This window comes from Aulonocara sp. 'chitande type north' Nkhata Bay, linkage group LG13 (genome assembly GCF_057382095.1).
Source record: "Aulonocara sp. 'chitande type north' Nkhata Bay isolate Kocher_YH1m ecotype deep benthic linkage group LG13, A_spYH_male_GT1.1, whole genome shotgun sequence".
Lineage (NCBI taxonomy): Eukaryota > Metazoa > Chordata > Actinopteri > Cichliformes > Cichlidae > Aulonocara > Aulonocara sp. 'chitande type north' Nkhata Bay.
Genome location: NC_141356.1, coordinates 4,752,057 through 4,778,095, shown reverse-complemented (window position 1 = coordinate 4,778,095; position 26,039 = coordinate 4,752,057). Strand labels below are relative to the sequence as shown.

At 41.9% G+C, this 26,039-nt stretch overlaps 1 long non-coding RNA gene across 1 annotated transcript; it reads right to left on the bottom strand.

The window, feature by feature from the left end:
* Nucleotides 1-129: 129 nt before the first annotated feature.
* On the bottom strand, nt 130-24,851 carry LOC147315499 (uncharacterized). Its single transcript, XR_015124309.1, has 4 exons — nt 24,814-24,851; nt 5,392-5,484; nt 3,349-3,629; nt 130-3,179 (listed from the first exon to the last, which is right to left on the bottom strand). It is a non-coding gene; the product is annotated as an uncharacterized LOC147315499 (long non-coding RNA).
* Between the last annotated feature and the right edge of the window lie 1,188 nt (nt 24,852-26,039).

Genomic DNA, 26,039 nt, shown 5'->3' with positions numbered 1-26,039 from the left:
CTAACATGGGACAGGAGCCCAACCAGTGCAGCTGATTTGTGTCAGGAAGATGGTTACTGGAACAGCACTTGGTTAAGTCATGTGCATTACTGTCTTTATTTGAAGAGGCCACGGGGAGCTTCTAATGCTGGCTCTCCAACAAAGTGCAGCAATGAGAAGCAGACTGTGGCTGGGTAGGAGGAGGAGTGAAGGTAAAGATCATGAGGGAGTAAATAGAGAATGTGTGTGAATGAATTTAATTTGTAACATATATTTTTGGGTGACATATAATACGCCATACAAGTGATATAATATCCTTATACCAAACCAAGAGCCAGATGAAGATTTTTTTTTTAAATTGCACATTTGAAAATCGAGTTCCAGTAAAAGTTTTTAAAAAGCAGAGTAGTGCAACAGACCAAAAGGGTATTAAATCAAGGTAAACTACACCCTAACTCATTTTCTTGGCTTGGTAGCCAGTTTGATAGTGCTAACTTGGAAGATGCCAGAGAACCCAGAGTTCCAGTTCTTTTCCGATGGGTGGATCAACATCCAATGGGGACACATTCATGTTCCAGTCTTACAGGCTTGACTTCCTGCTGTCCAAGCAGAATGAATGGAGTGTGAAAAGACCATCTGGAAAAATGAGAGGTGATCCAGGAGGGGAAAAAATAGGACAGAAAGGAGAGATGTAAAGTAAAAGGGAAAATGGTGGGGTTACCATTAAAGGCACAGCACAAATAGCTCTGTTACAAAATTTTGTTCTTCTAGGAGTAAATTTTACTTTTGAAGTTGTCGCAAGATCATTCAGAGAATATCAGCTAAGGTACCATTATAACTCTTGCATTATTTTTATGCATGTTTATTGTATTTAATGTTGAGAATGTGTGATTCTCTAACCTTTGGAGTTCCTCAAGGTTCAATAATGGGTCCTGTCTCTTTTTCTTTCTCTGTAAATCCTACAACTTAAAGGCACATTATCTGATAGGTTGGTTAATCTTAAGGCTACACAAAAGCAGTTTGGTAACCAATCTTCAGTTCCAATGTAGTTACATCTATTATTTATGTTCATATTGTCTATGATTTTCCATAATATAAGTAACTGCTATAGATTTCCATTGCTTGTGCTTTTTAAACCACAACAAAACTCTGAGATTCTTGTCTTTTCAACAAGTCAGAATTTTGAAATTGGATCTAAAATTGTCCTTCGTTCAACTCACAATGACCCTTTCCTTGTCTATTTGGTTATATTCAGCTAACCTCTTAACATCCACCAGTGGTTGGTTAGGGTTAGCACTGTGCAGGCTGATGTTAGCAGCTGGGTTTCCAGAAAGCTCTGTGTCACATGAACCCCAGTTGAACCAACTTTTAAAATTAGTCTTGCAATTTTCAATTATGAAAAGTATGTTATACTACTGTGTTTTCTGTTAAAACAACTAATGCCACAACCCAGCCATTGTGTTGTCTAGTTAGACTATTACTTGCTTAAACTACAAGGATATACCATGTTTATTGTTCCATTATTATAAAGAAAACCCCAGTGATACATTATCACGTGCATACATTAAACTTCACTGTAGTTGGATGAAGCTAACTAAAAGTTAGATACCAGCTAATGAACCCTACAGTAATTAAATTTTGACACCTCATAAGTGAAGTTAATCAAGAAATTTGACCAAAAGTGTTTTTTAGTGTGTCGCTTCTTGGTGCTATTGAAGTGCTATTGAAGTGCTATTGTTATAAGTAATTAGCTGATTGTAATATGAAGCTGTAAATGGTGGAAGAGAGAAACGACCAAAGAAAATTATCCTATAAATGGGAACAGGCAGAGTAACAAAGCTGTGGTCAAATAATTTTTGAGCATTTACTTTAACCTGCTTGGAGTACCAGCAGTTTAGGAGGGGTTCACACCATTAAAACAGCACAAATAGTGTTAAGTCAAGTTCCCAGTCACAGAAAAGTTCAACAAAGTGACATTCAAATACTTTAAAATGATTGACTAATAGTTCTGGCACTCATTTTATTGTTCTATGTGGCAAATCCCACCCATCTGGCACAGAAGCAGAGCCAACACAAATCATAAAAACTATCGTCAAAAATTGCTTGGCTTTGGTTTTTGGGCCCCTGGTGGGAAGAGAAGGAAGGAGAGAAAAATGGGAGAGTTATCCTCTCCTGAACGAGACTCGAGCTCCCCCAGTGGGACAGCTGAGGCGTCTCTCAGGCATTTTGTATCCGTTTGTCATGTTCTTATCTGACATCCATTAAAACATAATAGAGAGCAGATGCCTGGGAGATGGATCGCTAACCATAACACCCGCCCACACACACACACACACACACACACACGTACGCAAACTGAAACACAGAGTGAGAGACATCTGCAGCATCTATAGAAGTAGGTCTAATTACATAACACTTGCTCCAGTCACTGTGGAACACTAGCAGCCATGTCAGGTTTTCCTAAATCAGGAGACGCATGCAATGATAAGTGACACGCCGCACATATGAATATACAAAATGACAACCCAAGTGTGCACTCACAGAGGAGGGAGCACGTACAAAGGCGCCCCTTTGCAAATACACAAAGGTGATTGAACAATCAAGCAGAAAAAGAAAAATGCGCACACATAAACTTAATCAGTCACACATTCAGATGCAGTGACGTAGAGATGGGGAAATGGAACATCAATTAGCTCAACGCCTTGGGAGAGCAACGCCTTTAAACTGCTGAGGACGCAGAGTCATCGGCCGAGAATAGACCGTAAGCAAGGAAGCGAGGGGAGAGGGGAAAATGTGCAGTGTCACTGAGACCAAACCTCCATCGTGAGTCTTCACCTGCCAAGAAAAACAGGCATTGCTGAAGGAGAAAGAGGAAGAGAAATGGACAGGGAGTGATGGAAAAAGAGGAGAGGAAAAGGGCAGAGGGACACAGAAAGAGAGACAAATGGAAAACAAAAGGAAGTCAGTGTGAAATAGATATTTTGCCGTCAGCGTGGAGGTCAAGGCTAGCCGGACAACGCGATTAGACAGGCCCCTAAATGCGATGATGATTCAACTGCCTGGAGGAGAAGGGTTGACACTGGTGACAGGACCAAAGTGGCTGGCCGTTTACGTGGAAACCAACATTGTTATGAGTACAGTTTGTCCCCTGATGTCATCCTGCTGCTTCTCATGGCCGGGCCTTCAGCCATACCGCCGGCCTGCTGGGTAAAAAAACACACTGTGACACATTAAAAGAGAAAAACACACTAGACAAGAAAAGGCACACACAGATGATCACGCACTAACATAATGCATAAAACTAACGCACATGCAAAGGTGTGAAAAAGCAATAAGAGCTCATGAATACAACACCCCAGTGTCACTCACAAGTTGGACCGTCGGCAGGAATCCACACAGCGATGATGATGATGGTGAAAGAAGAGGCCTAGTGTACGGAAAAGTAGTGAAGCTGCTGAAAAGTGCTGAGAACTTTCCCCCTTCTTCCAAACAGAGACTTTAGGCTCTGAGCAGAGGGTAAGTAAGCTAGCTGTCTAACACCAGGCTCGGCCCGTGCTGACTGATTCTATCTCCTCCTGGGTTTGGCGAGCGCTGACGGATCCTGTCACCATTGGAAAAGTACTTCTCGCTAGTCTCCACCCTGCTGCCTCCTAACGCAAACAGGAATAGGGACAGATCCACAGAACAGGCTAATTCAACAGATAATTTTCAAGTGTTATACAAACATATCAATATAACAATACCTTAGCCATCAAGGCATGAGTAAATAGTCACCAAAACTCACTCACTCACTCCATCCATGCTTATCTAGTTCAGGATCATGGAGGTCTGGAGTCTACCCAGCTGGGTCATTCTGTCTCTAATCAACCAAGCCTTCTGCTCAGCTTACTCCGATTCATATAAAAATTGAATATTGGAAAATTCAAACATTTATAATGATTGCTGTGAGATTTATATATCACATATAAATCTTTTAAGATATGTCTGTACAGGTTTGCTTTTATTTAGTTCTAGTTGCTCTATTTCTACTTATATCTATGCATTCTTCTCTCTATTTTATATTACACCTTTAGCTATCAGTCGGTCAAACATGCGTCTGAATTTGTACCAAGCTTTGTACATGCTCAGACTAATAAAGCTTAAATAATGACCGTGATCTACCATGACCATCACATTTCAAAGATAGAGTAGCTGATCTGTGAGCTACAGCCTGCTTAGCCTCCTTACTGCTAAGTTTTGTCTGTTAAATGAGACGCAAGTGTGGTTCCCACCAGTGGTTTACCACTAATAATAATGTAGCTTGCATCAGAGCAGTAACATAGCTGATAACTGCAGCAGGATTTCATAGACACAAAAAACTATATAGGTTTATATATGATTTAATATAAAATGTCTTGTATCAACATACAAGACAATAGCCAGCCTGTAGTGAAACAGTCTTAGGAAATGTAGAAAAGCTATTAGAATAAAAAATGTGATGCAAGATTATCAGCATAATGATTATCAGCATGATGATTATCAGTATGATGATTATCAGCATGATGATTATAAATATGATGTCTACTTTCGAGCAATTAAACGTGTCCAACAGGCTCATCTTCTAGAAAACACCAATAAAGCAGAAAGGAAATCCCTTCTGCTTCTGAGCACCAGGCAGATTACAGAACTACTGAACTCTGCTGTAGGTGAGGCTAAACAAGACTCAGCCTGCTCCTGGCAAACATGACTAGATTTGCTCTTGTTTAATTAGACTGGTTGATCCACAAACAATCAGGGCAGGTTTACTTTGGCTAAATGTGACACCACTGGCTTCGAGTCATTCCCTGACAGATGAGGTAAGCAGGGCTCAAGCGATAATTATACGTATAGATTTAAAGTTTCCTTTGTTTTGTTAAGCGGTTTTAATATCGTCACACACATAACGAAGACGAGCCAGGACACAATTAAGTCTATTTTATATCAGACCGACTACAGAGATGTAGATCTGGACAAAGCAGTTCAGTAACTTCATTCTTATTTTGAGTAGTAGCCCGAGGGCAGCTGTAGAGTGGGGCTGTTCACATGCTCACTCCTGCTATGCTACATGAACAGTGAAAAACAGCTGCAATCTTTGGATTTAACTTTGCATCCAACAAATCTTTTTAGATTACAGCCATTATCTGTTTAAACCCCAGGTAGCTTGTATACCATTAATTAACAGGGCCTGATGGTGTCCTATGGGAAAGCCAGATAATATGACTCCTCTCATAAATTCTGAGCTGAAGTGAAATTTTTGTGGCCAGCAATCACTGACTGCTGCTCAAAGAGTCATTATTTTACTGAGTGCATGACCATGTCTTAGGGGGTAGACAGAAAGTAACTCATGCCTCTGGGACCAGGGCTATAAATCTGCATGTGTGTACGTCTGCATACCAGCTTTTGGCCTCGAGGTTCACTTGAGGCTGATGTGGAGCTTGCTCTTGCTTGCCCATCAATCAATTTGCACTTTATAACTGCAAAGACTTGCTGCAAAGAGAGAGAGATGAGGAGTCAAGTGTGTCATGTTTGACCTTAAAACATCAGTGATTGGTGGACTCTGAAATTAAAGATCTGAACTCTACTATGCCAAAGGCATTAGTAACAGGTGTCTGCCTTTCAAACAGAAACATGTCTGAATAGGTTGAGGAAGAAAACAAATGGGAAACTTCTCAATATTTAAGATGATTTTATGTGAAAATATACAATTTCATTTCATTTTCAAGGAATACAATTGCTCTACAGTGCGATCCTATGCTGATGCACTCATTTGACTGTAAATCTTTTTTTTTAAAATGGAAAAAGCAGGTGTCCTATTGTTCAGATAATATGCGGTAATATAATGTATTAAATATTATGTAACCTTAGTTGCAGGTGTGCAGGTGTGGCTGTTAGTGCTATTCTTCTCCATTCATGTGTAAAGGAATATAAGCCTGCATCCATATGGAAGATAAATCCACAGTTCTCAATGCCTTTTCACAACTAAAGCTTTTGAAGGCATTTTTTTTATCTTTGTTGGTTGATGCATGGAGAATAAATGATATTAGCTCTCCTTTAGCAATGCATCGTCTTTAGCAGTGCAGCTCTATTAATCGTGCATATCTAAAGTTGTTTCTGTGTGCATGTATTTCGTACCCAGTTGCTAGCTTGATAGCTCTTGCAGCTTGCTCTGCCTTGTTCTACCGAGCAAGCAAACACACAAACAAGAAGGGTTTTAACGTGCAATTTGATACATTTAAGATCTTCACTTCCACAAGAGACAGATTTCAACAAAGCTTGAGCAATGCTGCACACCCTCACCTCTTTTATACAACAGCATGCAGCATGTGCATAACTGTCACATCATGTGAACTCATAACTGACTTTACTGGTTACCAACTGAAGTTCTGAGACATGAACAGGCCTGCGGTTGCCCAAATGAGGGTGACTCACTTACCCACAATAACACCCTCTGCTGCGATTTGCTTAAATCAATCAAACCTCAACAACAACAGTCAGTCGTCGTTGACCTTATAAAACAGAGATTTGAGGTGAACCGGGTCTTGTTTGTTGTATAACCTGTCTGCACGAACAGTGGAGGCTTTCATGTCAAATATACAGAGGCATGTTTATTTTCTTATGCTTATTTATCTTCTTCCTATTTAATGATGCGTGCTGCACTTTGTCCAAATCACAAGGGCAGATCACTTTTTCACTCTGGTTTTTGTTTTGTTTTGTTTTTTGAAACAGTGACTTAGTTTTATCAGAGAAGCACAATTTAGGTAACGCAATCATTTTTTATAATATACTGAAGTTTCGTTTAAATGCAATGACCAATAAAATGCAATCAAAATGCAAAAATAAAATGTAAATCAGAGCATATATTCAGAATTTAATGTCTTAAATTGAATTTGTTCAACATTATTAGTCTTTTTAGTACTTAAAAATACATAATATTGACCTAATTTAACAATAATCTGTAAGGAATTCATTCTAAACGTGGGTAAAACTCAGATATTGGCAAAATATGGGACTATCCATAGGACATGAGAATGCATAGTATAGTAAGCAAATAAAGTTGGCATTTAAAAATTTTTAAATTATATATATATTTATGTCTTGTGTTTTGCACATATTTCAAGTTAATAAAAATGTTAACTTATGTTCCAGTAGTTTAGTTATTAGCAAAGGACAACATTAGCTTTACTTGTTGGTTAATTGTTGACATTAAAATCACTTTAAATAAGAAATGTTGAGGCTCTAATACCACACTCAAGACTTTAAAATGTATGCAGTGCGTTTATAACAAGGAGAGTAAGCAGTGATTTAAAGGACAGAAAGGTAAGTATTTAAAAGGAACTTTTTTCACTGTTAAGTAGTGACATATTTGAAATAAAAGAATCTTTTTTAGGCTTGTCCTGGGCAGAGATAGGTGGGATTAAGTAAGCGTGTGTCTTTTCTAGGAGAAAACAGGCCACGAGCTCCGAAACAAAACCTGTGCAAGAATGAGGGGCACATACAAACATTTGTTTAAACTTTTCAAAACATTTAATAAGAAAATAGGATTTAAAGTAACTTCACATAAAAATATGAGCTGGCATGTGCCTCTGTGGGGAAACTGTTGTCCAAAAAGGAACATATTACAGGATGGGTTGGGTTTTCTCCAAGAACGAAGTTAAACCCTAAACCTGGGTGGTCACTTCATTGGTTAACCATATTATATTGTTTGTTTATGGGTGTACAACAACAAACGTGATCCGAGGAAATGTCAGCTCAGTCTGTGGTCTTGTATTCCAGCCTCCTCTCTGCTTCTCATTGATACTATCACATCATTATTTCTCCAAATAGCATGAAGAGCCTAAATCATTGTGACGTAGGCAGAAAGCAAGGACATGAAATGAATGGCTCGGTGAAAGCCGGCGACAACAACAGCTCTCTGTGAATGTGAGATATTTGGGATCGAGGAAAAAGCATTGTGACCAACTCTGAGTTCTTATTGTTATTGTTACGATACAGCAAGACAAAAGTGAAACATTTTTCTCGTTGCAATGGAAAACCGCTCGGGTGAGTGTGCTCCAGCTGCTTCGGTTTCCTCCCTCACCCGTCTCACCCAGCAAGACGTCTTTCATGCCATTGTAGATGTGGCATGCTGGAAACACAATGAACCCGAGCTACACTTCCCCTGGCACCATTTCTGTATTGTGGGACCCGGTGGGAGGAGATGCTGGGTCAGAGCAAACTCAACTAAGGCCTAAGAGTTTATAGTTGAGAAAACCAAGACAAACGCCAGATATGTTAAAGTTCACAAGAAACTACAACTAGAAAAGTGCTAAACAAGTATGGCTTGTTTGAAAGAGCCACAAGGAGAAAGCCTCTCCTCTCTGAAAAAAATAACATGTTAATAACAGTTTATGTTAGCAAGGTTGCATCTGATCAAAAACGCAAGACTTCTGGAGTGATGTCCTCTGGACAGACGAGCTCAAAGTGGCCATAATGGAAAACACTAAATTTGGTAAAAACCAAGCATTTTTGCATATCAGCAAAAATGCTTCATATCATTAAGCACGGGGTGGAGAGGTGATGATTTGGGTTTGTTTTGTAGACGTGGGAGTCAGGAACCTTGCAATCATCGAGTCAACCACCAGCTACTCTATACACTAAAGTTTTTCAAGAGTCAAATTTGAGTCCATCTGCTGGGTCATGCACCAGGACAATGATCCCAATTACACTGAAAATTTACAACAGAATGAATGAAAAAGAAAATAATCAAAGTCCTGCATTGAACCATTAAAACTCTAGACCTCAACCTGGCTGACATGCTATGGCAGCACCTGCAAACCTCATTGAACTGAAGCAACGTTGCAAAAGCGTTGGCTCTCTTCCACAGCATGTCTTCTATCCTGTCTTCCTTCTCTCACCCCAACTGGTCGCAGCAGATGGCCCCGCCCCTCCCTGAGCCTGGTTCTGCTGGAGGTTTCTTCCTGTTAAAAGGGAGTTTTTCCTTCCCACTGTCACCAAAGTGCTCACTCATAGGAGGTCATATGACTGTTGGGTTGTTCTCTGTAAGTATTATTGTACTGTTATTGTAGGGTCTATAAAGCGCTTTGAGGCGACTGTTGTTGTGATTTGGCGCTGTATAAATAAAACTGAATTGGGCCAAAATTCCAAAAATACAGAAAACAAGCACTTCAAGTTATTGTTGCTACAAGTGCTTCTACAAGCTTCATGTAGAAGTCATTCTGTCTGTTGAAAGACGCGAATGCTACAGGTGAAAATATCACAATTTCTTCATCGTGGCACCTGTTAATGGGTAGGATATATTAGGGAGCAAGTGAACATCTTCTCCTCAAAGTTGACGTTAGAAGCATGAAAAATGGGCAAGTATAAGGATTTAAGTGAATTTGAAAAGGCCAAACTGGGATGGCTAGATTACTGTGTCAGAGCATCTCCAAAAGTGGTTCAAGGAAGGAACAGTGTTGAACCAGCAACAGAGTCATGGTCAGCCAAGGCTCACTGATGCACATGGGGAGCAAAGGCTGGCCTGTGTAGTCTGATTCAACAGGCGAGTTAAAGTCAAGATGCCCATGTTGACTCCTGTCCACGGCCAAAAGCACCAACAATGGGCCGCGCTATGAATTCTGGGATAGGTTGGGTCACGAAGGATACACCCGACCCATCCTTCAAATCTGGGGGAAAGGAGGACCCATTTGTTGGCCGCATTTAGAGGAGTCTACGAATTAGAACAGCCTTCGCCACGTCTCTGTCATGTAATCGGCCTACAAATGTGGCCTCTGAAGGATGCGGTCCCTGAGTTTGGACACAGCTACAATACCGGACACAGCAACTTCTTCTTCTTTGGCGTTTAACAGCAGCTGGCAACCTTGTAGATGCAGTGCTGCCATCTTCTGTTTCAGTCCGTTATTACACTCTTAAATCCTACTACTTATTCCTGCATCTTTTAGGATCATACGAAGCTTCAAACGGCGCGTCGACTATTAAATTAGTCATCGACAATTTTGATAGTCAACATAATCGTGACAAATCGACGCAGCCCTAGTGCCACCTTCAGGGGTCTAGTGGAGTTGATGCTTCGATGTGTCAGGGCTGTTTTGGCAGCAAACGGGGAGAAACACAACATTAGGCATGCGGTCATAATGTTATGCCTGATCAGTGCATTGCCTGGAATACATTTAAATCAAGTGATCACCCACATTTATACAAAGAAGGCAGATGTTTCTGACATTTCAAAGATTAGACTGATTTATCATGCAGGACTGAGTTGTCAAGAGGTTCAGTGGTCAGTGCTTTGGTTAAATTATAGAAACACCCCCAACCTAATCAGTAACACCCACTCAGAGCACACATCATGAGTGTACCCCACAGGGCTCACTAGGTAGCAATTACAGGCACTCCCACTTAAACCACCAACATGTCCCTAAACCTTTTTCCTGAGCATGGCCTCACTATCTACCTGCTATAACTCTTCAGCCTCCTCCCTCTCTCTTTGAGCTCTCTCAGATCAGATTACAGAGCCATCTGATAATGGTAAACACTGTGGCTGAATGCTCTACCTGTGATTTTGTGTGTATTGGTTGGCACGAAGGTAAGAGTGGTCAGTCCAAAACAAGACTCCCTCCATTCACACAGTTTGCTTGACAAGCTATGACAGACAATCATAATCCTAAAGTGGATTATAGGCTGGTTTTGTTTTCTTCTTCTCCTAAATTTAATTTCCAACCATGTGCATGTGTTTAATTCCATCAACCGTTAGGTCATGGTCTGCTCAGCCATGCACATCCAGTCTGTTCTGCCACCGCAATCATGCTGGACAATTACAGTAATCCTATTGATCCAAAACACACCTAACCTCACCATTATTTTATATCCAAGATTGACCTCAAACACCAAGGCAGTCTTGGTGAATTGTCTCTTCAAGCAGGGCTTGAAAATTATGAAAGACAACATCTCCACAGCCACCCCCCCTGGATACTTCCTCTCCTCTGAGTTCTGTTTGAACACATTGCACTGGATATGTACACATATCTAGTTCAACAAAAGGCTGGAAAAGTAAGTTGTACTAAAAAGGAACATTATAATTGGCAACAGGTCAGTAACTTGATTGGCTATATAAAGAGCACTTTAAAAAGAGTTTCTCAAAAGTAAAGCTGGGCAGATGTTCAACAATCTGCAAAAAATGTCTGTCTCCAAGTTCTGGAACAATTTCAGAATGATATTCCTCAATAGTAGTTGTGATCTTAGGGCAATCAGAAGGCTGTGCATTTAAAAACAGGCATGATTCATTCAGAAAATGCATGGCCTCAAGAATGGCAAAGACAATCCAGGACTTTTGATCAACTCGGAACTTATGTCAGACCAGACCAGGACATTTAAACCTCTTCCAACTTTTTTGAGACATGTTTCTGCCATCAAATAATAATGGCTTTTGCAATTTCTCACTTTAAACATTTAATGTGTTTTCTATGTTCTACTTTAAAGAGGTACCTATTTTTCACCCTTTTTGAAATGAAGCTAATGAGTAAGTTCAGTAAGGAAGCTCTATAGTAACACATCTTTCCGCTTCCCAGGTGCTGGCGGCTAATCTGAGCTTTAATCTAAGTTCTACTCTCCCATGCTGTCAAGTTTATTGTGACATCACTCCAATCATTTTTCTTCAGGCCAATCGGCTTTCACTCTGCGTACTTTAAATCTCAATGCCCATCTGCTATTCTCCCTTGCAGATGCCTCCATACAACCCACCTCCTCGCCATCACCACCTCTCCCTCGTCACTCAGGCTCAGTTCAAGCTTCAACCTTCATCTCCACCACCAGCATCTAGACTCCGGAAGGTCTTGCTCTGATTCCTATTACCAACCTGTTCTGCTGTGATGGGCCATCCAAATCTTAAACTGTACTTCAATAAATCACGTTCAATTCCTTCTAATGTTCTCTCCTTATTGAGATGTCATTAAAGGTTACACACATGTAATTAATAACATTAACTCTGGCCCTGTTCCATTTAGCTGGGAAGAGGCCATGGGATTATAGCTCTTCATGTGAACTGCTATGGCACTAAGTAAATCTGAACTATAATTAATTTCATTCATCACAGTCACCTATTGGATATCATAGCCTAAAAAAAAGTTTAAAGATGACATTCATGCGAAACAGGCCTTCATAAGCTTCTTGAAAGGTTTATGGTGCCAGTATAGAAATGAACCCGGGACTACAGTAATACTGTTGATGTATTCTTGCATGTTCTGCGCACTCTGCTCTATTCATCTTTGCCTCTGCTCCCTTAGTTTTATCCTCTATCTTAGTCCTGCAAGTTGAAACAGTCAGTAATGCAAAAAATATAATCAGAAATGAACTTTCACTTGCAGCATTCACGCCCCTGTGAAAGTAGTGAGTGTTATGGTAAGGACTAACTCAAGGGTTCATGCAGCACCCTCTGGTGGTTGTGCCGTGTGTATTGTATGTTGCAGTTTGGCAATAAAGGGAGTCGCCACGATAAGACAGAGCTGTCCCAGTGTCGTTTATGGCGTTGCTATTAAAGTCACGAGAGCTACCAAAACATGGTGTCAGAAGTGCTCGGGAGAGAAGAAGAACATAACGGAACACGGAAACTTCCTCACCGGAGAGAACTCGCCCTGCAAGGTTGCAATAACAGCCACAGTAAGAGCTAAGCTAACAAATTAGCAAGAAGCGCTAACTAGCATCTCGCGACTAGCAACATGGCGGCCGCACCAGCAGCCTTTCAAGTATCACCGCCGTCGAAGTTTGATTTTTCAAAGCCGGAAGAGTGGCCGAAATGGATCCGACGCTTCGACAGGTTCAGGATAGCATCCGGATTCGAGCTACAATCGGACGAAAACCAGGTTAACACTCTGATATATACAATGGGCGATGAAGCTGAAGACGTGATCACCTCGTTGAACCTGACCGAAGAGGAGGCGAGTGAGTACCACACTCTCAAAGACAAACTCGAGGCACACTTTGTAGTCAGAAGAAATGTTATCTTTGAACGTGCAAAGTTCAACCAAAGGCAGCAAGAAGCAGGAGAGACTGCAGACGGGTTTATTACATCCCTATATGCCTTGGCTGAGCATTGTGGCTACGGGGCGCTGCACAGTGAAATGATAAGAGACAGACTCGTTGTCGGAATAAGAGACAAGAGACTCTCGGAGCAACTACAAATGGATGCGGAGCTCACATTAGAAAAAGCAGTGATACGGATTCGCCAAAGTGAACTTGTTAAGAAACAACAGGATCTTCTTAAAAACAACTTCAAGCAGGAGAATCTTTGCAACGTGGACATCGTTAAAGCAAAAACGAAACACTTCAAACCACGAAAGACTGTACCACAAACCACGGAGAGGAATGTGAAAAGCCAATGCAACCGATGTGGAAAGACACCCTTTCACAGCAAACACCAGTGCCCAGCCAGAGAGGTACTCTGCAATCAGTGCAAAAAGAAAGGTCACTACGCAAGAGTATGTAGGTCTGGGGCAGTGGGAGAAATACGTGCAGCGGGTGGTAACAGAGAAGAAAGAGAAATAGCATTTCTGGGAACGGTAGCCTCAGATAGAACAGAGGATGCGTGGTTGACTAAAGTAAAAGTTAACAATGCAGACTGCTGGCTAAAAATTGATACAGGAGCGGATGTAACCGTCTTGCCTGAAAAAGAGTACAACACTCTAGCACAAAAACCGCAGCTGCAACCCACAGATCTGAAACTATATGGGGTGGGAATGTCTCCATTAACAGTTAGAGGGAAATTTACTGCTAACTTGAGCACTCCAAGCAAAGCTACAGTACAGCCTGTGTATGTAGTAGCAGACCTGACACAAGGATTACTAAGCCGCATAGCGAGCGTAGCACTCGGGTTAGTGGCTAGAATAGAAACTGTGTCACTCACTTCAGTAGAAACAGTGAAGCAGCAGTTTCCAACACTATTCAGTGGGTTAGGCCGGATGGCGGGGGAATACAAAATTGAGCTTAAAGCAGACGCCAAACCGTTTGCCCTGTCAACTCCAAGAAGAGTCCCGCTTCCCCTGTTACCCAAAGTCAAAAGAGAGCTTGCTCGGATGGAAGAGTTAGGTGTAATCTCCAGAGTAGAGCAGCCTACCGACTGGTGTGCAGGAATGGTTCCAGTACCTAAACCAAACAGAGATGAAGTGCGTGTGTGCGTGGACTTGACCAAACTAAATAATTCTGTGAAAAGAGAAAGACACACATGTTGCCATCAGTTGAGCACACCCTAGGACAGCTAGAGGGCGCAAAGTTGTTCTCAAAACTCGACGCTAACTCAGGGTTTTGGCAAATACCTTTGTCCAAACAGTCAGCTCTTCTCACAACCTTCATCACGCCATTCGGAAGGTTCTGTTTTAATAGACTTTGTTTTGGCATATCTTCGGCCCCCGAACACTTCCAAAAACGAATGTCTCAGCTTTTAGAGGGGCTGGAAGGAGTCGTCTGCCAGATGGATGACATTCTGGTTTATGCTGACACACAAATCCAGCACGACAAGAGACTGATCGCAGTCCTGGAACGGCTCACAAAAGCTGGGGTGACATTGAAAAGTGAGAAGTGTGAGTTTGCAAAGACCTCAATCAAGTTCCTCGGACAGATCATCGATGCTGCAGGAGTCAAAGCAGACCCGAAGAAAGTGAAAGCAGTCAGCAACATGGAAGCGCCCACGGATGTGGGTGGAGTGAGACGATTCCTAGGAATGGTTAATCATCTAGGCAAGTACCTTCCCCACTTAGCAGAGAAAACACAGCCGTTGACAGAACTACTCAGTACCAAAAACATGTGGTGTTGGAGTGAGGCTCAACAAACAGCATTTGACAACATTAAGGCAGAACTGAGTAAACCACCGAACTTGGCACTCTACAACCCCAAAGCACAAACAACAGTATCAGCTGATGCATCCTCCTATGGACTAGGAGCGGTGCTACTTCAGAAACAAGAGGATGACGCAACCAAACCAGTGGCCTTCGCTTCAAGAGCATTAACCCCCACGGAACAGAGGTACGCTCAAATAGAGAAGGAAGCGTTAGCCATAACCTGGGCATGCGAGCGATTCTCTGATTTTCTTATAGGCATTGAGTTCCATGTTGAGACAGATCACAAGCCTTTAGTACCACTTTTGGGCTCCAAGAACTTAGACGAACTGCCACCACGAGTACAAAGACTGAGAATGAGATTAATGCGGTACTCTTTCACCATCTCACATGTCCCAGGCAAACACATCGCAACTGCAGACGTGCTGTCCAGAGCACCAGAAAAAACTGTTTGTGACGAGACATTAAGAGACGAAATGAACCTGTATGCACATCAGGTGATTTCAGGTCTTCCTGCAACAGAGGAGAGACTACAACAAATAAGAGAGCAGCAAGACAAAGACGAAACACTAAAACAAATCAAACTCTACTGCAAGAATGGCTGGCCGGACAAACTCAAAATACCAGGTCCATGTTTCCCATACCACCAGCATGCAGGGGACCTGACTGTTGAAGATGAACTTCTCCTAAAAGGTATGCGTATAGTTATCCCAAAAATATTACAAAAAGATGTTTTGACACGACTGCACACAGGTCACCAGGGCATTGTAAAGTCCAGGGAACGAGCCAAGCAGTCGGTATGGTGGCCAGGACTGAGCTCTCAACTACAACAGCTGGTAGCAGAATGTGAGACGTGTGCAAAGGTGAGACAGCAACCCAGAGAAACACTCATGCCAACTGAGTTTCCTACACGGCCGTGGGAGTTAGTTGGTGCTGATCTTTTTGAGTGGAGTAACAGCCAGTATTTGGTTGCAGTGGACTATTTCTCACGATACATAGAAATAGCTAAGCTGTCCTCTACCACATCAGCAGCAGTGATTGACCACTTAAAGTCCATATTCGCACGCCACGGCATTCCAACAGAGTTAAGGTCGGATAACGGTCCACAATTCTCCTCAGAACATTTCCAAAAGTTTGCTTCAGGGTGGGGCTTTGCCCACACCACTTCCAGCCCGAGATTCCCTCAGAGCAATGGTGAGGCTGAAAGAGCAGTGAGAACAGTAAAGAGCCTTCTACAGAAAGAAGGAGACCCATATCTTGCTCTCATGGCATATCGCGCCACACCACTTGCCAATGGACATAGCCCTGCAGAGCTTCTGATGGGGAGGAAACTTCGTACCACAGTTCCCATACTTCCATCCTGCCTCAACCCAGGCTGGACAAACATCACTAAACTGAGAGAGAGAGAAGGGAAGGAGAGAGAAAAACAGTGGAAATGGTTCAACAACAGACACAGAGCACAAGACCTCACTGGACTACACCCAGGAGATCAAGTCTGGATAACAGACATGAAAACAAATGGAACTATATCAGGCAGAGCAGAGACGCCGCGTTCTTACCTTGTTGAGACCCCGAGAGGACTTCTACGTTGAAACAGGAGCCATCTCATCACACTAAAAGAGACCAAGACGGAACCGACAGAACAGCAAATCCCTGTCATACCAGAAGACAGCAGCAGCCCGGTTTCGAACCAGGCACAGCAATGTCTTACACCACCGAATGACCGGATTACTGAGAAAAGATATCCCACCAGAGACAGAAACCCACCGAGGTACCTTAAAGACTTTGAAGTAGGTAGTAGGTACTCTCGAGCACCTGAGTGACCAGCCAGGGGCAGAATAATCCCCTCACTCAGCGGAAGGATTGGGAAGTCTACCCCACCTTCATAGTTGGATAAGTTCACACAGTTAAATAAAATAATTGTTATAAAGTGGAAACAATAAATGTCCGTTACAGAATAAAAGTTAACGTAACAGCATTGAAATATTCAGCTGCAAGTTAAGTTGCAGTGAATGTAGTGTTGACATAAATGTGGATTAGCACAGGAAACATTATGGTTATAATGTACTCAGAAAGGGGGATGTTATGGTAAGGACTAACTCAAGGGTTCATGCAGCACCCTCTGGTGGTTGTGCCGTGTGTATTGTATGTTGCAGTTTGGCAATAAAGGGAGTCGCCACGATAAGACAGAGCTGTCCCAGTGTCGTTTATGGCGTTGCTATTAAAGTCACGAGAGCTACCAAAACAGTGAGGATTAAAGTAACAGCAATAAAAACAAGACAGTTCATTGTCACAGCAGACTGTTTTGTTAGTCTGACAAGTAGGAATAAACTTTGACAGCTCTTTAAACTCTTGTGAACTTAGATATTCACGCATTCAAACCTCTGTTAACAAAGTCCAATTTATTATACTTTAATATTGAACTTAATTAGCACACCTTGCCATGAGCCACTACATCAAAACATTCGTTTAATTCTAGCACGTTAAAGCATTTTAATCATTTTCCACGATGCATCCTGGGTGTGCAACAGGAAAGGACTAAACGTGAGACAGTGAATATTGTGTGCATTTTTCAGTTTCCAGCTTGTTAAGCTAAAATTTATAATTGTTCTATAAACACTGACAGCAGTAGGAAATATTTAATACACTAACAGGCCTCTTTAGCAACTTCTTGTGAAGTTTGTGAATTATTTTTGGAAATTAAATGGTTCCAAAACACCTACACAACCACCTCATAATGCTACAATGTGCTGCTAGTGACTGGAAAAGCAAGGCTTTACTCAGCCAAGCTAGTCAGTAGCTTCTCGTGGCTGAGTAGCTCTGACTCAGACTGCCAGAGCTACTCAGCCCAAGTAAATAAGAGGTGCGCAGTCAGCAGTCTCCTCTTTTAGCTGCTGCTTGCAAAGTTTAGCTTAAGCAAATGAAAGTTAGCTTAGTTCTTCATTTAAGAAGAATCAGCAACCATGCTAGCTAGTTTGTTGTGGCTATGCTTGGACATTCAGGAGCTACATTAGCAATCATGTTCACCAAGTTAGCAAACCAGCATGACTGCTAACATGCTTGCCAGGAGGACATCACTCTCTGACCGCTGGTGTTTCACCTAAGAAGTTGCTAATATAATGTGTTCTAAACACCCAGTGCAGCTAACTCTTGTGGAAATGCTGTTACCTTTGAGGGTTTCTTGTCACTAAAGAAAGTACTAGACCAGTTAACAGTGACAACAGTTAATGGCACCAAATAAAAATATGTAGTATTCCCAAAGTTTTTAAGATTCTGCAGGGAGTCATTTTATAACAATTTAGGAAACATCACACCTACTGAAAATTTGGTTACCACCTTTTCCAGAGTGATCTGTGTGTGAGGAGTCAACTTTTATCGACATTTGTAAGCTTTTAATACAGAGAGGATCTTTTTTTCTACCTTACAAGTTAAGTTATATTTCAATTCACAAATAATTTTTCTTATTTGTAAAGTTGTTAGATAAAAGCAGATACGTGAAGTTACATTAAAAGCAGGGACCTGTGGTCTTGCTGTTATGCTAAACGTTGACAGACAGGCCACATACCAGTGTGACAGACTGCTTTCCATAAAACAGTTAAAGGAGTCCTGTGATCACCTGTGGCAGACGGGTGGAACTCTCATCTGTTGTTACATGAGCGCTGAGAGATGAACAGATTGGAAGATGAGGAGCTGGATTCCTCGAACACAATCACACACCTGAGATCAGATCATAACCTGGAGAGATGCTCTCACACACACACACAGATATGAAACACACACACACACCCTGCAGAGGCAGACTCCACATGTACAAACCACTGAAACGAGTATAAACCACAGGGATTATACTGAGTATGCTGCACATAAAACCAGACTGGAACTGATTGAAAAGCATTGTTGGGATTTGTTTCATTTCAGTGGCCGTGTCAGGTACATGGGGACATCACACAGAAGACTATTCTAACTATTCTGGGAGCATCTAAGCTTTCCTGGTAGTCACTCCAGAGCAAATGAACTTTGAAAAGAGAGCTTTATTTTGGATGTTGCAATTCAGCCCCCTCTGCATTAGCTGCTTCAGGCTAATGTGGAAACAAACACACAAAAAGAAGTACATAAATTGCTTTTAAAGGCTCTAAATCACACACACACACAGAGAGTCAGGATGCAGGCATTTCTGTGGGCAGCTGTGGCTCTTAAGTGGTCAAGGCAGACGCAAACACAGTCAGAATGAGTGCGGCATGGCAATCTAAAGTCCTCATTAGCCCAGATGATTCAGCCCCTTTTCACAAGGCAATGCTGTGGAAGTGCACTGGGAGTGTGTGTGTGTGTGTGTGTGTGTGTGTGTGTGTGTGTGTGTGTGTGTGTGTGTGTGTGTGTGTGTGTGTGTTTAAGTGGGAGTGAGAGCACCGTCCAGCACAATGGAAGGTTGTGACCCACATATGTTCATAGAGTGAATTTGTTCCATCAGTTCCATAGTAGGAGACAGGAAATGATTATTGCACTCCTGCTACGACGGCCATGTTTTCCTCAGCTGTTCCATTCTCGTGTAATCGCTTCAACATAAACACATCTTTGAATGCAGGTTTACATGCAGCTACTGAATCGCCAGAGGTCAGAGGTCAGCAAAGGAGGTTGCAGGTGACCACAGGTGAGTGCGTGTAATCTCAGAGGTGTGTTTTACAGGAAGAAGCAGGTCAGAGGTCAAATCCAATAATGAACTGGAGACAATCACTGACTAAACGTTGTTGCGTGGAATAAAAAAGAGGAAATGACTTGCTGTCATCATGACAAGCAATTTAGTTTACTGTAAAATAGGATTGATTCCAGTGGATTATGTTTTATTGGAGTTTGAACAGACAGGAAGATGTTAATGCTTTAAAGTTGCAATCTTGAAAACATAAGAAACAGTTAAGTGCACAAAGTAAAGGCCCATTAAATTACAGATATGTTAACGTAAGGCTCAAATAAGAGTAACTCTTTTATCAACGTTTTAAAGCAACGAAAGGAAGGTTAAGATCCTGTTATAGTTCTACTTAGTATCATGACCAAAATGTTTAAAATGATTTGGTTTTGACCTTTTGAGAATCTCCTCAGGAAAGTAATTGAATAAGTTATTATAAGTCTGTAAATAAGGACTATTATGCATCACTTTATTTAGTTATGGGCCTTACAGATTAAGGTGGTGCACTTTAAAAGTTCAGCTCAATTTTTATTTACCGTATATAGCGCCGAATCACAGCAACAGTCGTCTCAGAGTGTTTTGTACTCTAAGCCCTACAATAATACAAAGTAAATCCCAACGATGAAAACAACCCCCTGTGAGCAAACACTTGGCGATCGTGGGAAGGAAAAACTCCCTTTTAACAGGAGGAAACCTCAAGCCAAAGCAGAGTGAGGGAGGGGCAGCCATCTGCCACAACTGCTTGGGGGTGACGGAAAACAAGCGTGTGCTGTATAAAAATATCTCCAGCAATAAAACTATATTAGCAATCATTTGAAGGCCTGTTTCTAAGCACTTGATGAGTGTAAGTCACTTTTAGCATTGCTTAAACTCCTGAGGTACAAATGTCACTATGGCCTAATGTCTGAAACACGTATCTACTGTGTTGACCAGCTGAAGTGGAGCTAGCACAATGCGTTTGTGTAATAAAAAATGTATACCTCAAGATGGTATAGTGAGACAACCACACAAGTCATTAAGAACACAATGATAATTGTAGAAATGGAGTTAGAGCAGGAAAGAAAAGAAAAGCAGCATGTGTCCAGAAACTTTTAAACACACCCATTAGTGAAATACTATTTAGGCCAGGGGTGGGCAATCTCAGTCCACGAGGGCCGGTGTCCCTGCAGGTTTTAGATGTGTCCTCGAACCAACACAGCTGATTTAAATGGCTAAATTAGCTCCTCAACATGTCCTGAAGTTCTCCAGAGGCCTGGTAATGAACTAATCATGTGATTCAGGTGTGTTGGCCCAAGGTGAGATCTAAAACCTGCAGGGACACCGACCCTCGTGGACTGAGATTGCCCACCCCTGATTTAGGCGGTTTTCACAGCTCGTTGCCAAGGGAAACAATGGTAATGACAGTTCTTGGATATGTGATTAAACCAAAACAGTAAAACTGCAAGGCTGTAAAAGCTTAACAATGAGTGGAAAGACGCTAAAGGGCTTTCTATAATTAGTTAATTATTCTGTGGGTTTGCCCCTGTAGCAACACCTTTCCATACTGCACGTACTCATTTGCTCCATTGTTAATGTAAAAACATTTTTTGGAGCCACTTCAAGGTGTTTTAAAAGGTTTGTCTTAGCCATTGGTAAGGCAGCCCCCCTGGTGGGATGCTGCACTGGTGTATGGATGATAGTTATGGAGAGAAACTAAAGGTAAATATGGAAGAAGAAGAAAAAGAAAATGGGGGTATGGGCAGGGTGGGCATGAACTTTTTTTGGCTTCTGATAAGAGGAGTGCTGGAAAAACTATGAGAATCACTGGCTTGGGCATTCAGAAAACCCCAATATAGCGTATCCTAATACCTTTAAGGTGATTTGGGATTTGTCAGTTATTTTAATATACTTTCCAACCATATACATGTGCATTTTGAGATGAGGCTTTGTGTTCTGCCTTTACATTATAAGCCACAAAAGCCAAATAATCTTAATAAACATCCTTGATATGACAAAGCGATCCCACAGCCAAAGCTTTGGTTACATTGTGTTACATTCCCAGCTCGAGAAGTGCTCATCTTTGTCCAGCTTCTCCTGCTCTTTCTGACCACTTTTCCATGTTAGCTTAAAAGCTAAGACCAAAAGTTTACTCTTGACCTGGGAAGTGGACTTTGTGGTGAGCCTGTTTTGTAAAGTCCTTTTTTCCATCCTTCAAACTCAATCTTTGTTTTCAGCATTGCTAAAGAGGTAGTTAAAGGGAACACTGTTTCATAGTGCTTGGAAAAAAGGTAAAATCTCGAAAAAATTAGAAGGTTATATCAAAATACTGTGTGATTATCGTATTTTCTGTTAAAACAGGACGGTGGAAAGACCCACACTGCCTCCTCCCTGCAGTTGAGAACTGAAGCTTAACTTATTGGACCTTTAATTAATGCAACCAGTGGAACGATGAAAAATAGACCCTGCTCCCTCAGGTAACCTGAAGCTACGCACACACATCCACCAGCCTGCCTGTCTGGCCACCTGAAGTATTGTGGGATATTGGAACAGCTGCCCCCCATCCTCCCCACGTCTCTTGTTCTTCTCCACCCAACCCCATTAAAAAAACTCAAGCTCCTGGAGGAAACACCCACTTCCTCTACATTCCTGAAGGATTTTCCATACAGAGAATAGTAAACAAACCTGTGAACAAAGAGCGGGAGCAGGGGGTAGGGAGGGGCACGCAGACAAGTTAATGTTATTTCCTTCGAGTAGTAAATCAAACTGCACGGCAAGCAGGAGGTGGAGAAGCAGATTTCTTTTGTGAGGCTGTGGAGGTGTTTATCATCAGCAGCGACGGTGGCAGAAACAGTCAGAGGGAACAAAAGGCCTGGGCGAAGGCCTGCGTCAACCTCTTCATCCTCCCACTCGATTTTCCCGGCTGTCTGATGCAAACATCCACACAAACACACACTGCCTGGTACTGAAGAGGGCAGAGAGAGAAAGGAGATGGCAGGAGGAGAAAGGCCTCCTTATCAGTTTTAGGCATGGGAACCTCTGCGTTGCTCACTGAGTTGTGTCAAAAATCTGAACCTGATGCACAGGAAGCACTCGAAAGTGTGCGTATGTGCGTGTGTGTGAAAGGAGAAGAGAGAAAGTGGTGAATCTGGAGAAACAGGAAGAGAAACAGTCTGGCGTTAACTGACAAAACAGCAAACCAGACGGTTAGACCAAGAAACCGACAGGCAAAGGTCAGATTTGTTAAGTGGTGTTTGTGTGGGTGCATGTGTGTGAGCATGTGCATGTGATGCCAGGTGCCCATTGGCGACATTTAGCATTTTCCCTGACAGAGCAGGTGAGTCTTTGAATTTTCCTGTAGTGAGGGGTCACGCTAGCATACAGGTGTTGACTAAAGTGCTGATTTCTACAGTTGTCAAAAGTTTCCTGCTGGAGCGCACACACACATACACACAATTTTGGCCCACGCAAACCATTGGGCGTCTAAAAAAGTCAGCTTCCTTCTTTAAAGGTCACTCCACTCATTGCTGACACTTTCAGTGGGCATGTAAAATTCAGCATCCACTGAGCATTCAGAAACAATACACACCATCCTGGTCCTATCTTCAACAATATCAGCAGGCCTCATATAACACAGGAGGCCTGTTAAAACTATGTTCCAGTATGATGGAGGCTGGCACTGGATGTGTGAATGACTCATCTTCTATCCTGCTATTTAGCAAGAGCCCACTAAATGTGAGTCCTGACAAGCTGTTTGTTCTGACGACGTCCTTTGTTTTTTCTCTTTTTTTTCTTCCTTTTTTTTTTTTTTGCTCAATCCCTCTGGCAGAGGCCAGAGTGGAGCTGCTGATCCTGCCTCGGCACGCACATAGGAATGCACTATTGAGAAAGCGCTCCACCGCAAACCCTCCCAGCCATTCCAGCCCGTAATCAGATCCAACCCGCCTCCAAGCTCTCTCTCCCCCTCTTTCTTTCTTTTTTCACCTCTCAGTCCCCCTCTCTCCATCTAAATGACATGCACACACGAAGAACACAAACACCCACATAGAGAACAAGCAGTTGGACATCCACGCATGCACGCACGCAGAATCACAGACATCAATTTGTAGACATGTAAGCTTGTGCAAACACTGTTCCAAAGTGACTAGTAAATGCATCTGGTGGGAAAAGGAGAAAAAGCCCACAAAAAGAATGAACTGATACTGTAATTAAATCAAAGTATTCCACATATTCATAGCATTTCTTTCATATTTACTTGTAATTGAGTAATGGATACTATAAAAGCCTGGTTACACCAGAAAGTATCACAACAAAATAAGTAAAGAGGCGGGAACGTGCTAGCACAGATACGCGAGAGAGACGTGGCGCTCAAGGAATCCTGAGTAGAAATCAGTGGGAGGATTTGTAAACTCTAAAGATGGCCGTTGTTCTGGTCTTGCCACAAAGAGCTCATCAAGAGGGAAAATGAGACAAGTTTTACCCAGTGATGTTGTGCTGACAAACATACACAGCAAATCTATTTGCGTCTGCAGCAGAGATGAAGGTAGTTGCATTTTTTTTTCTTGGCACTTGTAATTTGGTACATTTTCACCATTTTGGACATGATGGCAACAATCATGGCAAGAGTGGAAGGTCAAGGGAATAAGGAATAATAAAGAAAAGGGAATAAAGGAATAAGACCCCAGTCACACTGGTCTAAAAAGCAGTCTGCAACGATCTGGCAACTGCCAATCCTCAGGTAAAAAGGTCTATTCCCCGTTGATGGCAGTTACATGCTAAAGTTTCAGTCACACAGGCTTGAAGACCTGTCACTCCCTAGCAATCACCAGTTACAATTTTAAATGTGTTTACTCCTCAGTGGTTGGCAAAAACCTCTCTGTGACCTCTCAATCACTTCAACAGAGATATCAGTCTTTGGTGCTAACCACTTCTATATTTCTTTACCCTAGCTGTCTTTCTCAGCATTATTGGAATTACTAAAAACATATCTCAAATATGAGAAAGCAACAAGGTTCCTATCAGCATTTGAACATGAACATCATTTGACAACGTGTCAGTTAGCAAGCTTGCTAATGCTATTGAGGACAGACAGTTTTTTTAAAAGGCACAAATATACCACCAGCTAACTGATGTGTGAATAACAATCAACTCTGACTGCTTCCTTTACTTCTGTCTGTGAAGACACTGTGTCTAACAGATTAAAAAAACACTATGGTATCACCTATTAGCTTGTATGAGCTTCCAAGTTTTTTAGTTTGCCAACGCTAGCGTTACCTGGTTGCTTAGTTAGCAAAGTATGCTAATTTTTGGCTAGCAAAGAAACAGAAGTGAAGTACTTACCTGTCAATCTGTACAGTCACCCATGACAACAGGTCAAAACAGCTACAAATTTAATTAAACATGACATTAATAATCACTCAAAGCACTTCAGCATTTAGATTAGAAGTTTGGCTTTTTTAATGATTAGCATAAAGAGTAAGCAAGTAGGGCTACTCAAAGAAACTGTGTTATATTTATGCTATTATAGTTCACTAATAGTCCACATTCTCTCAATGTTTTAAAGGTTCATCAAACTTCTGTGTGAATATGTAACGTTATCAGTTTTTCCCGTTTTAAATCAACAGCGAAACCAGGCCTTCAGAGACAGGGTGCATCTTTTATTAGACTAGCATTCAGGTTCATGACACTCTTCATATGTTTTGAATTTCAAATATGATTCACAACTTAGTCTGAATCTGACATTTTACAAATGTTGCGGTTTACTTTCGCTACGTTTAATGTTTCATCAGTTTTCCCCTGCACATAGACTTTTGGTAACACTTAAAATGATGAATCTCTTATAATAGGAAACTAACAGGAGTAAATTTTTCAGTTTATGTGCTGTTATAGCTAATTTGGAGTCTTAGTTAGTCAATGATGAGTTTTCCTCCCTCAGTCTCTAAAGCCTAAATCTCCTCATCTCTTTCCACCTGGCTGGCTCTGATTGCTGCTGATCCTTCCCTCTCCATCTCCAGACCGCCCTCCCTCTCCTTTCTCTTTCTGTCTTTTCACTGAGGCGGGAATATTTCCTTAAGCTCCCTTTTCTCTTCTCTCAGGAAACTCTGACTGCGGGGCTGTTTTTCTGGCTTTCAATAAACTCTTGGATCCTGCACCTCTCTGAAAAAAAACCGCAGCTTCGATTACACAAAATGAAGCACCACACAACCCTGGGCAACCGAAAGGTGTTTTCAATAATTACTTATTATGTGTGTTTGGCGAATCAGAAACATCTGCGGCGAATCTGACTGAAAGAGCCCCAAAACATTCCTAAAATAGGAGTGACGCACGCAGACTCTAAGACACACATGGCCTCTCTCTCTCTCTCTCTCTCTCTCTCTCTCTCTCTCTCTCACACACACACACACACACACACACACATACACACACACACACACACACAAACACACACACACACACACACACACACACAGGAGGGCTACACTGTGCCATTGTCAGTATGGGTCTATTTGCAGGCTGTTTTTTTAGCTGGCCACAGCTGCGGAAATGAATATCAAATGTGGTTCTGC